Below are 12,088 nucleotides of genomic sequence, written 5' to 3'. Positions count from 1 at the left end.
AATTACAAATGGACAGCTAAAAGCTTTGTTTATGGGGACATTTGTTAATGGTAATGTGTAGTAAATTCTTGTGGACACTGCGGGACTCCATTATCTGGGCACATATTAGCTCATCATTGATTCCATTGCACTATTTGTCTGGTTATGGCTGTGCTAATTGGTGCAAATTTGTCTGCAGGGCTAATGAATGTGCTCAGGTAATGATTGTGGTCACTGATGGATGAGGAAGTGCTCCGGGGACACCGGTGACAACTGTAAAAGCTAAATTCTTAACCGACATATACAAAAGTTAATCATCACATAGCAGCCATTGATTTTTTTTGGAGTGATCAGATGTATCCAGGAAATTCATTTGGAACTTCCCATTGATTGCAGCACCAACAACACGGCCTTGTGGTCATTCCATATTGTACACGTGCCGTGTTTCGGGACTTGCAGCAATCACCGGCCAATTGGAAACATGATTGGATTGGCTGGTCAAATGCAAAATTAAAAGAAAAATCCCTCAACATGATTTTCTGATCCATATTCAGTTTTATGCTGAGTTACCTTGTATTATTATTATTATTATTATTATTAATAATAATAAACAGGATTTATATAGCGCCAACATATTACGCAGCGCTGTACAATAAATAGGGATTGCAAATGACAGACTAATACAGACAAGAGAGAGGAGAGAGAGAGAGAGAGGAGAGAGAAGAGGAAAAGAGAGAAAGAAGAGAGAGAGGAGAGTGAGAGAGAGATAGAGAGAGAGAGAAGAGGAAGAGAGAGAGAGAGAGATAAATAGAGAGAGAGAGAGAGGAGAATGAGTGAGAGAGAGATAGAGAAGAGAGAGAGAGGAGATAGAGAGAATGAGTAAGATAGAGGGGGAGAGAGAGGGGAGAGAGAGAGAGAGAAGAGGAAAATAGAGAGAGAGGAGAGAGAGAGAAGAAGAAAAGAGGGAGAGAGGAGAGAGAGAAGGGAGAGAGGAGAGAGAGAGGGGAGAGTGAGAGAGAGAGAGAGGGGAGAGGAGAGGAAAAAGAGAGAGAGAAAGAGAGAGAGAGAGAGAGAGAGAGAGAGGGGGGGAGAGAGAGGAGAAAGAAGAGAATGAAAGAGAAGCACAAGCCCTATAATAGAAAACAAGTGAGAGAAGAAAGGGAATCCAAATGAAAACAGATTAGATGCAGGTATTACCTTCCCTTCCTCCTGAATTTGCAGGTCACATGGTCTTAATTTTGACCTCCTAGGGGTATCTCTATATCAGTCATTCTTAACAAGGACTCTATTGAACCCTAGGTTTAAGCTACGTACACACTTCCAATTATTATCGTTGGAAAACGAACGGCGAACGTTCATGCACGATATATACGAACGATCGTATAGCACCGATCCTGCACATAGAGGTAACGACACGATCGTTCGTAGATATTGTACACACAATAGATACAATCGTTTGAGCGATAGAGGAACTATGTGCACGACAGGAAAGTGAACGAACGTTCGTTCATTACGCATGCTCAGACCATGGACGATCAAGGAACGATTGTACACACGAACGATGTTCAACGATCGTCGTCCAATCCGATCCGCCGGTCCGGTCGTTCGTTTCCAACGACTTTCCTCGTTCGTCGGCGTCGTTGGTTACTTTTTTTACGAACGATTTTTGCCCAATCGATCGTTCGTCGTTCGTTCGTCGTTCGTTTTGAACGATAAAAATTGGAAGTGTGTACGCACCTTAACACAAGTCTATCTGATCAATTACACAATCAATTGGAAAGCAATCAATGAAAAAGAATTTTTCTACCAATCACTTTTCACCCATAATTAGAATGTTGATCAAAAATTGAACAAGAATTTTTTTTGAAAGAGATCTCAATTTGTAACCGATCAGATCAATTTATATGTTGAAAATACAATTCCGATCAATTCGCATTGTGTGCAAGAAAACAGAAATGATAGGGATTGAGCGAGAATGGAGAGGGAGGAGGAGGGGGGAGGGCCATGCCCCAGAGATAGGGGCGGGCCCAGCACACAGCCAGTATCTGTGAATCATTCACTCTGTCACATTGAGATTTGAACTTCTTTCACACCAAGTTGGGATTTCTGGAACTCCTATTGTTACTTTGTAACTGGGATCTGTACATCAGGATCTGTGCCTGTAGTCTGGAGGGTAACCTGTGCTGGAAAGGTAGCAGAGGGACTTTGTCCTTGGAGCACACAAGTGGACGCACGCTTATTTAAGGTAAGATGAACAACATGCTGACGGTCATTGCTCACTGACCCCTAATCCTAGGATCAATGTGGACGATCGATGGATGAGCAGTGCTAGGTGTACGCTATGTGGTTTTCTATAGATCAATATTACGATCAGTTAGATTCATTCATCTGATTGGCTGCGAGCATTCCACATTTGTTCGATATTTTTTTAATCATTTTCATACATAACTGAATCGTGATCTAAAAAATTATTTTGATTTCTATTCGCTGGTTTAAAAAAGACACCTTGTCGATCAATTTTGCAAATCGACAAATTGCTCAATTGAACATTGGAATGACCAATTATTTGCATAGACTGCGGCATTGCCATGGACTTAATGCAGCAGAACATCTCTAGAAATACGTTTTCTGATGACTATTGGACAACTGACAGTCCCGGCACTACAAATCCCAGCAGAGGGTGAAAGTTTTGGAAAGATTGTTGCGTAATTTTGGGTTGATGGTAATAGGAAGTTGTAAATAATTGGATGGATCAGTCTGGATGTAACAATGTCATGAGTTGTACTTTGATATGTTGCAGAGGGTTAAGCTTGGCAAACTGGTATAGAAAAAAAAGGGCCCCGGCAAATATAAAGTAGGGGTCCCAAAGGTGCAGCCGTTTGGTCAGTTGGGGCTCCAATTGTTCGGCACTCTAGCTCCTTGCCCCTGTGCCATTTGGTTTATTGGAGCTCTGGAGAACATGGGGGGCCCGAGCAAATGTAAAGTGGGGACCCCAAAGGTGCAGCATTCCAACTTCCTGCACCTTTTGCTATTTTGTTGGTTGGGGTTTTGGAGAATGTGCGGACCTGGGCAGATATATCATAAAAACTGGGGCCACCAAAGGTGCAACACTACAGCTCCCTGCACCCTGTGCCATTCTGTCATCTGGGGCTCTGGAGAAGTTGGGGGACCCGTGCAAATATAAACTGGGAGCCCTAAAGGTGCAACAATTCAGGTTTCTGCTCCCTGTGCCATTTTATTGGTTGGAGGTTTGGAGAAGTCGGGGGACCTGGGCAAATATGAACTGGGGGCTCTAACAGTGCAGCATTTCAGATTCCTGTGCAATTTTCTTGATTGGGGTTTGGAGAATGGGCCAAATCTAAACTGGGGGTCCCGAAGATGCAACACTCCAGCTCCCTTCACCCTTTGCCATATTGTTGGGTTGGGGGGCCTAGGTAAATATAAACAGGGGGCCCCAAAGATGCAGCACTCCAGCTCCCTGCCTCTTGTGCGGAAGGTGGGGGTCCTAGGCAAGTGTGGGCTCCAATGCACAGCATTCCAATTCCCTTCCCCCTGTGCCATTCTGTCATCTGGGGCTCTGTAGAAGTTGGGGGACCCGTGCAAATATAAACTGGGGGCCCTAAAGGTGCAACATTTCAGGTTTCTGCTCCCTGTGCCATTTCATTGGTTGGAGGTTTGGAGAAGTTGGGGGGGCCTGGGCCAATATGAACTGGGGCCCCCAACAGTGCAGCATTTCAGATTCCTGTCTCCTGTGCAATTTTCTTGATTGGGGTATGGAGAAGGGGCAAATCTAAACTGGGGGGCCCGAAGATGCAGCACTCCAGCTCCCTACACCCTTCGCCATTTTGTCTGGTTGGGGGTCTAGGTGAATATAAATGGGGGGCACCAAAGATGCAGCACTCCAGTTCCCTGCCCCCTGTGCCGGAGGTGGGGGGTCCTGGGCAAGTATAAAGTGGGGGCTCCAACGCACAGCAGTCCAGTTCCCTGCCCCCTGTACCATTCGGGCCATTGGCGCTCTGGAGAAGGCGATTGATAGTTTGATCATTTTCCTTGCGATATGATGGGGGTAATCCTGGGCACACATGAGCATTTTTTTCACCCTGATAGCCGTATTTAATGTACAGCGGTGCGTAATATGTTGGCGCCATATAAATCCTGTTTATTATTGGGTAATAATAATAATAGCTGGGGATTAATTTGTGGCCGGTGATTGGGAAAATATTGGCTGGCTGTATGCGAGGTGATATGCAATCAGTCCAAATTATCATTTTAATAATTCCATCTTTGATTCTGGAATTGATCAGCCAACAGCAATCAATATGGCGGATGGAATCAAAGAATCTCAATTGGCCAAGTTGGATATTTTCTATTGATCGTACAAGTATTGATTGCTGTATGCTGATACTAATCCATGTGAACGGATCCTTTAAGCCCGTGTTGGGACATGAACACATGAAATGGTTTATTACAGAGTGTGGTTGCTGAGTAGTCAGCAGTGGAAAATCTGCATTTTGCATACTGCCAATTAGCAGTAAGTTTTACTGGGATGAATCCATAACAAATGCCGGCCGCTGGGCTTTTTGCATAGTTGTCCCAGGTCATCGGCTCAGAGGGTGTCCAAGCCAAGCCAGCCAGATGAGTTCTGATTGGACAAGCAGCCATTGTGCAGAACATCCCATTAAAGCAGAGCTCTGTATGTAATCACCGTCACCTAAATGGCATTGTGAGCTGCCATTGTCCCACCTGACGCATTTTAAATCAGCTGGAAATGTGAATAGAGACGGCTTTGGGGGAGGGGGGCTTTTATCAAGCCGTTCACTGTAAACTGTTGAGCTGAGCAGGAAATTGTACCCAGAGCAGGAACGGTTTGTAAACGCCGTAATTGGAGTCTGTGTTTGTATGGCTCCATGCCGGGCCTGAGCGCGTCTGGCATTGATTATGGTGATTACTGAATTTCATTCAATGGGCTAGGAAAGGAAATGAGGATCAGTTACCGAAAAGACTTGAAACGGCTTTTTCAAAGTGGATTGTCCAATCGCTGCTCAGTAAGCTGGCCCTGCAATCTTGTTGTACAATCCCTCTTTCAAGTCAGGCAATTTTAATTTTTGATCCTGAAGGAAGTCTATTGGAGATGCAGACAAAAGCTGAAAAATATTTCTAAAATACTGAGAAAAGATTATGACTTCCTGTGATAAAGACCGGTCACTGCTGCTGTCTCTCCTTGTGCAGGGTGACTGGTCTGGTCTCCGCCCCTCTGTGGTTTTCTACAGACAGCCTGTAGTGGGCGGGCCCACTGAGCCCCTCCCACATGACTGCTCTGTGCTCATTCGAGATATAGCACAGTGATGATGTATTTGCTACTTTTACAATGTAATCTCTGTGTTTGTAAAGACATTTGGAGCACACAGAGTAGATTTAGATGCCTGGTGGCCACTGATGAAAGTATTTAATGCATTTGCTATATAAACAGGTTACAACCAAAGGTGACTCTTGGAGTATTTTAAATGAAGTCATTATGCTGTCCCTTCAAAGCATCAACATACGGCACCTTCAACGTCACAGACTGACCCCTGGGGCAGCAAGAGGAGATTCTGCATTGGACAGCTGCACTTTCTGGAGGCTGTGTACCTAAAACAATGGGGAGGTGTAACCCAAGTCCCTGCATCCAGATCCAGTTACTCTGTTTATGTCAATGGTGATAACAATACACAGAGCGGCTTTCCCATGGAGGAGGGGGGGGGGGGCTCATTCATTTGTTCTCTGCCCTTTTGATGAAATAATACATTTTTATAGAGGTGTGAATATCCACCCCCAAAAAATGACAAGCGAGGAGGAAATGGGGACAGAGGGATCTGAAAGAGTCACAGTCCGTAGGGCTTAGGGGCAGTTGGGGAGTATGAAGAGGGACAGTCCTTCAAAACTCTAAACTGCCCCTAATTTGAAAGGACTGTTCCACTTTATACCTCCCATCTGTCCCCAACTTGGTGACTTGTTCCTCTTCGTACCCCCAAACTGTCTCTGATTTCGAAGAGGACAGTCCCTCCAATTGAGGGGGCAGTTGGAAAGTATAAAGAGGAATAGTCCCTCAAAATCAGGGGCAGTTGGGAGGTATGAAGACGTACATTTATTAGGAATCAGGGGCACCATGGAAGTATGAAGGGGTACAAAATCAAAGACAGATGGGAGGTATAAAGGGGGCAGATGGGAGGTAAAAAGAAGGGTACTTCCTCCAAATCAGGGGCAGTTGCTCCAAATTAGGGGCAGATGGGAGGTAAAAAGGGGGTCAGTTTCTCCAGTTCAGGGGCAGATAGGAGGAATAAAGGGGGCAGATGGGAGGTAAAAAGCGGGACAGTTCCTCCAAATCAGGGGCAGGTGGGAGGTATAAAGGGGGGCAGCTCCTCCAAATCAGGGTCAGATAGGAGGTAAAAAGAGGGGAAGTTTTTCCAAATCCGGAAGATGGGAGGTAAAAAGAGAGACAGTTCCTCCAAATCAGGGGCAGTTTGGAGGTATAAAGGGAGACCGGGTCTCCAAACCAGGGGCAGTTAAACATTTCTATTTTGAGTTTTCTTACCAGTTCTATAATTGGGTTGCTTTCCATTTCCAAACAGTACCCAGTTAAATCCTCCATGAGATTTTAGTGTTAGGTTTTACTTCTCTGCTCCAATGCTAGAATATTATTATTCCTGCTTATTTTCTAACGTGCTACAAGATTGCTGTCACAGTCCCCCCTTCCTGGTCCCTCCATAGTCTGACCCCTTTGTTATGTTTTCCCCATTAGCTGCCTGTGTGCCCCCCAATAAATCACCGGGTGAGTTCCTGTATGAATGGAGAGGCCATGAATGGTGAAAAAGCCACTGAGCCGAGGCCCGACCGCTGAGCTCTTAACATAAAAACTCGTAAAAAGTGTTTTGGCTCCTTCAAACTGTTCAGTGTTTTTTTCTTTTTACCTTTTTATGCTGCACCATCTGGCAGGTCGAGCTGATGTAAACAATACGGAGTGAAGGAGGGATTGATGGGGATTAAATACAGGCCCTGCTAATAAACTGCATAGCCTGCTTCCGTCATTCATGGGCAAACTAACATTACCAACGTCGTAGAAGTCCTTCAGGAACTATAATTCCTAGCGTGACCATTGCGGTACCAGCAGTAATGTCAAAGTGACTGCTAGTAACCTCAGGCCCTTGCTATATTTTTGGTACAAACAAATAATCTCAGTCCAGTTCTGGTTGGTTGCTTCTCTTTGTGTAAATAGATTTAAAACTTCAGAATATTAAATAGTGGTTTACCTTTCACTCATTCTAGCATTGCCATTCTGTTTTTTTGGGGGGACCTTACCAATTCCTCCAGTACTTGTCCCAAGGTGAAAATGCTTATCGAGCAGGTCCTAGAGAGCTAGAGAAAGGTTGTGACCATGTGGATGTCAGCTGATGTCCTGACTATACAGCTTGGAGCACACGAGGAGCCTAAAGCCTCCTGAGATGCCAGGCGATCAAAGGTGGAGGTCTACCTAGTCCTTTGCTATGGTGAAGGGGCACAAAGTAGAAGAACATATCTCCTTTCTGGTGGGAAATCTCTTTAAGCCAAAGAAGGGTTGTGACTGTGTAGACTTCAGCTAATGTCCTGACCATACAGCTTGGAGCACACGTGGAGCTTGAAGCCTACTGAGATACAAGGCCATCAAAGCTGAAGGTGTACCTAGTATTTTGCTATGATGAAGGAGCACATAGCAGAAGCCTGGAGCACCCAAGGAGCTTGAAGCCTCCTGAGATGCCAGGGTCATCAAAGCTGGAGGTGTAACTAGAACAATGGTGGAGATGCACATAGCAGAAGAACATATCTCCTTTTATGTTGGCAATGACAAGCCCTTGTCATAACACATAACATCTTTTTGAGCTCCTAAAGTTTGTCCACCTTTTTTCCCTAAAGAAACATTCAGTTTGGCCCTTTGTGAACTACCCATGGCTTATTTATGTTTGTTTGGCCACCATTGCCTAGACAAGTCTCGTTCTCTTCCCTGCAGAGTGACCAATTTGCCACCTTAACAGCACACAATTGACAGGTGAACTTTGAAGCATCTACTTAGCATGTAGGAGGTGGATGTAAAGCCATCTGTGAGCCTTTTCCTGTTTTTCTAAGCCTGAGGTGCTCTGTAGGGTTTATCATCGGGCAGATTGATGTTGTACAGTCTCCGGCAGGTCTTCAGGAAACGTTACGATGAAATATGGTGCAGGTTTTTGTCAGCTCTAATGAGGAGCAACATTTCAGCAGGAGCACCCTTCAAAGTTATAAACCATACCTTCAACTTCAAAGGTTCAAGAAACTAAAAACACATGGTGGCTTGTCAAATAGTTATGGATGACCTTAACAGGTACATGGTGAGGCCTCAGTGTTCTTTTAGAATGAAAAATATTTGAACTAAAGTTTCAGTTGTGAATGATGAATTCTTCAAGCTCAGATAACTTCCTGTTCAGTAATTCAGTGGATAAAAGGTCAGATTTTTTTGAAGCCTAAAGCATTGTACAGACACTTATTAAATGTCACCAGATACAATCATTCATGATCATTTTAGGTGAAGGTTGATCAAACTTTGCTGAGTTTGGTTCTATGAAGCACCCACTGGGGACAGGGCACAGGCTGTCAATAAAATCCTAGGTTTTGATTCGTTTCTGAATGTCCAAAACAGAAAAGATAATTGGATGGGCCTTAAAGACCAACTTTTGGCCTTTTTTACTATGGTTTCTCAGCTCAGTTGAAAAATAAAGCACAATGCTCTCTACAATATTCAACTCCGACACTGCCTGGAGTGTCTCTTCTTCTCTACAAGATGTCCTAAGTCTAAGGACTGTGGTCATACTGTGGGTGCAGGATCTCTTGAACCAAGGGCAAACCACCAGAAGAAGATCAGAAGATCTTAGTCCATGTGACTGGCAAGAAGACATCTGCCAAGGTGCCATTCATTCCCTATGATACGTGTACCTCCTGTATGGGCATCATAGGTGCAGAAAGTAGGAAAAATCTCCCACAGGCAGAATATAAATGGACAATTTTAACCCCATTAAGCTATTATATGGTGTCCACATATCTAACGGCACTTTCCAAAGCCCTGTCACCAACTGTTCTTCAAAGGGAAAACCAATTTTTGAGAAAAAAACAACTAACCGCATTGGGTTGTGGGAGGAAACTGCCTGGAAGAAAGCCAAAATGGGGAGAACATGCAAACGTCATACACTGAGCCACCACGCTGCCCATGAAGCTATTTTCTTGGGTAGAGTTAAACTTTAATTCTATTTTGTCAATGTTTCTATTTTCAACTCTTACATATTAATATATTGTTCTACAGAAGACACACCATGCTTTCTTTTTAGGAAGAACAGCCTCAAGTGCCTCGTCGCTCTTTCTATGGAACCGTGACCGTGGGATGAGCCTTGCCTGTTCTCGGCACCTGTCACAAATCTTTCTCGGGTATAATATAGCTGTCAGGCAAACATATGCAAAGAGAGCAAAAATCCAGCCATGGAAATGAGGTGCAGCCTGTGACTGAGCCATGCGGTTTCATCTACTTTTTCCTGACTATTCAAATCTCTGACAGGAATCAGTATCACCTCCCTGTCACCCACAAACACGTAGAACCAGTTTTTGGAGAGCGTCTCTCATGATATAAAAATGCGCTCTTCCCTCTTCTCTCTGGCACAGCTATCACAGAAATGTATATTGCTGGTTGAACTGACGGTTTAAATGATGACAAGATTACACCTTTTTTTCCCTCCGAAACTACACAAAATGTGTGAATTTCTGAGAATAATTTTCTATTGTTTTTCACTTTTATTGAATCTGATTTTATTTTGCCTTTCATGGTTCCTTTTTTACTGCCACATTGGTATGCAAATAAAAATTTTATATGAAACCTTTCTACATTCATTAAATATCTTGTTTTACAATGCTATTACTGGGTATTAGAAAGTACCAAAGCCAGGAGATCATCATGGAGACCAAGGAACTATATTTTCTGGAGGAGAAGTCAATATTCATCATCTCCATAGGTTTCCTGCAGGCCATCTATGGTCCTGGACGTAACTGTCCTGTCCAGACCTAGTGACTATCTCCTGTGTCTCCGATACCCCAGCTGCTGTTGGGGGAACGGTGGATGGGGCAGTTTAGAACCTCTGAACCTCATCACTAATGGTCCTCTCTGAGATCCTCATCTCTTTCCTCCACTCACCTCCATTGAGTTGACAGAGCGGATTTTACAAGTTTTTATAGCAGTTTGCATAGTTGCTGCCCTGAGGGTAGTCACGTTGCACCTGCTGATCTGACCATTCTGTAATGTCCAGAGGTGACTTTGATGTATCTTCTGGCGGCTTCCAAAAATGTTGTCAATTTGTTCCTTTGAACCCTTTTTGTTGTTTATTGCTGCTTGACAAGTTGATGATAACCTGTCATTGAGTATTCCAATTACAAGTCTGTGTCATGATTAACAACAGGAACTGTAGGTCAAAATATAATGATCTGTGGACGTTGGCCATTAGATGTCTCATCAAGAACATTGATCAGTTAGATTTCCACCATGTACTGGGAGGAGACAGAGGTTGTAGAGTGTTGGGTTCCTGGTGAGTCTTTTTTAGGTGTTTGATGTTCCTAAGCAGTGTCGAGTTTGTAGTGGCCATACTCAAGTTAAATGGAGAGATGAAGAGGGAAATGCTCGAATGTTCTTGAGGTCCTACAAACTAGCAGATGAATGACTTCAAAAAAACCACAGCATTTTCTTTGAGAGTCCTCCATGATTAGTGCTTAGCGGTACTGTGCCGGAAAGGGAAAGGGGCACAAAGAAGTATGGAAATCTTGGGATTTCAAGTTTGGAAACATCATATGATCTGCTCTAGTTCATGAGCCCCAAAGCAAAATGATATTCCCAGGATTTATTTACTTCTTTGGTCTAGAATTCCAGTTATATTCCAGTCCAGTATCATTAAGGCTTGATGTACTTGGTTCTTTGGAACCCTTCAACATATTGACTTTCTAATGATCACCCCATATAGTAAAATTTATCTGGGCCTTAAGAGCCATGGGATTGTATTTTCCATAACTTTGATCTGCCATCTATTGGGAGTTAAGGTGCGTACACACTTCCAATTTTTATCGTTCAAAACGAACGACGAACAATCGATTGGGCAAAAATCGTTCGTTAAAAAAGTAACCAACGACGCCGACGAACGAGGAAAGTCATTGGAAACGAACGACCGGATCGGCGGATCGGATTGGACGACGATCGTTGAACATCGTTCGTGTGTACGATCGTTCGTTGATCGTCCGTGTTCTGACCATGCGTAATGAACGAACGTTCGTTCACTTTCCTGTCGTGCACATAGTTCCTCTATCGCTCAAACGATCGTATCTATTGTGTGTACACTATCTACGAACGATCGTGTCGTTATCTCTATGTGCAGGATCGGTGCTATACGATCGTTCGTAGATATCGTGCAGGATCGTTCGTCGTTCGTTTTCCAACGATAATAATTGGAAGTGTGTACGTAGCTTTACAAATCACAGTTATCAAGACTTGAAGATATTCCCTAGTATTAAAATGAAACCAAATCTTAGAAGAGCGAAAAAACAAGCTTTACCGGATGACAAAGATAACAGCCGATGTCTTGTGGTGTTTATGGCAGCAACATTTCTTCAAACCTTGTGAAATATTGCACCTTACCAGTCCTTTGATGTGGTGGCTGAGTTTTCTTTCACTTATCAGATATAACAAAACACTTTCAATGGTGTATTTAACAGACCAGAAAGAACCAAAAAATGGAGATTCTTTGGTAGGGTTCACATACCCATAAAAATGGCATCATATCTTAAGAATCTCAGGGACAAATAATGCGGAATGTTCCAAGGCTTGCATAACAGGCTCCACCTATCACAACCCAGCATGAAAACATGTTCCATGAATACAAACATATGGAAGTAAAGACAAACACACAGGTAGATAATTATTTCATAATACGCAATGCAATTCAATGTGCTCATCCACTGCTGGAGTGAGCTGGGGTGAAGGTGCAGCATTGACTGTAGACATACCCAGTTCTATGCAATCTAGCCAAGAGCTCCTGCTGTT

General features: G+C 43.6%; 1 protein-coding gene across 2 annotated transcripts in view; it reads left to right on the top strand.

The window, feature by feature from the left end:
* Positions 1-2,051: 2,051 nt before the first annotated feature.
* Positions 2,052-12,088, top strand: part of PHLDB3 (pleckstrin homology like domain family B member 3) — a 57,626-nt gene continuing 47,589 nt past the window's right edge. For both annotated transcript variants that reach the window (XM_072425631.1, XM_072425628.1), the window contains exon 1: positions 2,052-2,224. The gene's annotated coding sequence lies outside the window, so the exon portion shown is untranslated. The remainder of the gene's footprint in view (positions 2,225-12,088) is intronic.

Source organism: Pyxicephalus adspersus, chromosome 11 (genome assembly GCF_032062135.1).
Source record: "Pyxicephalus adspersus chromosome 11, UCB_Pads_2.0, whole genome shotgun sequence".
Lineage (NCBI taxonomy): Eukaryota > Metazoa > Chordata > Amphibia > Anura > Pyxicephalidae > Pyxicephalus > Pyxicephalus adspersus.
Note: the sequence above shows the minus strand (reverse complement) of the source record. Positions and strands in the feature narration are given on the sequence as shown.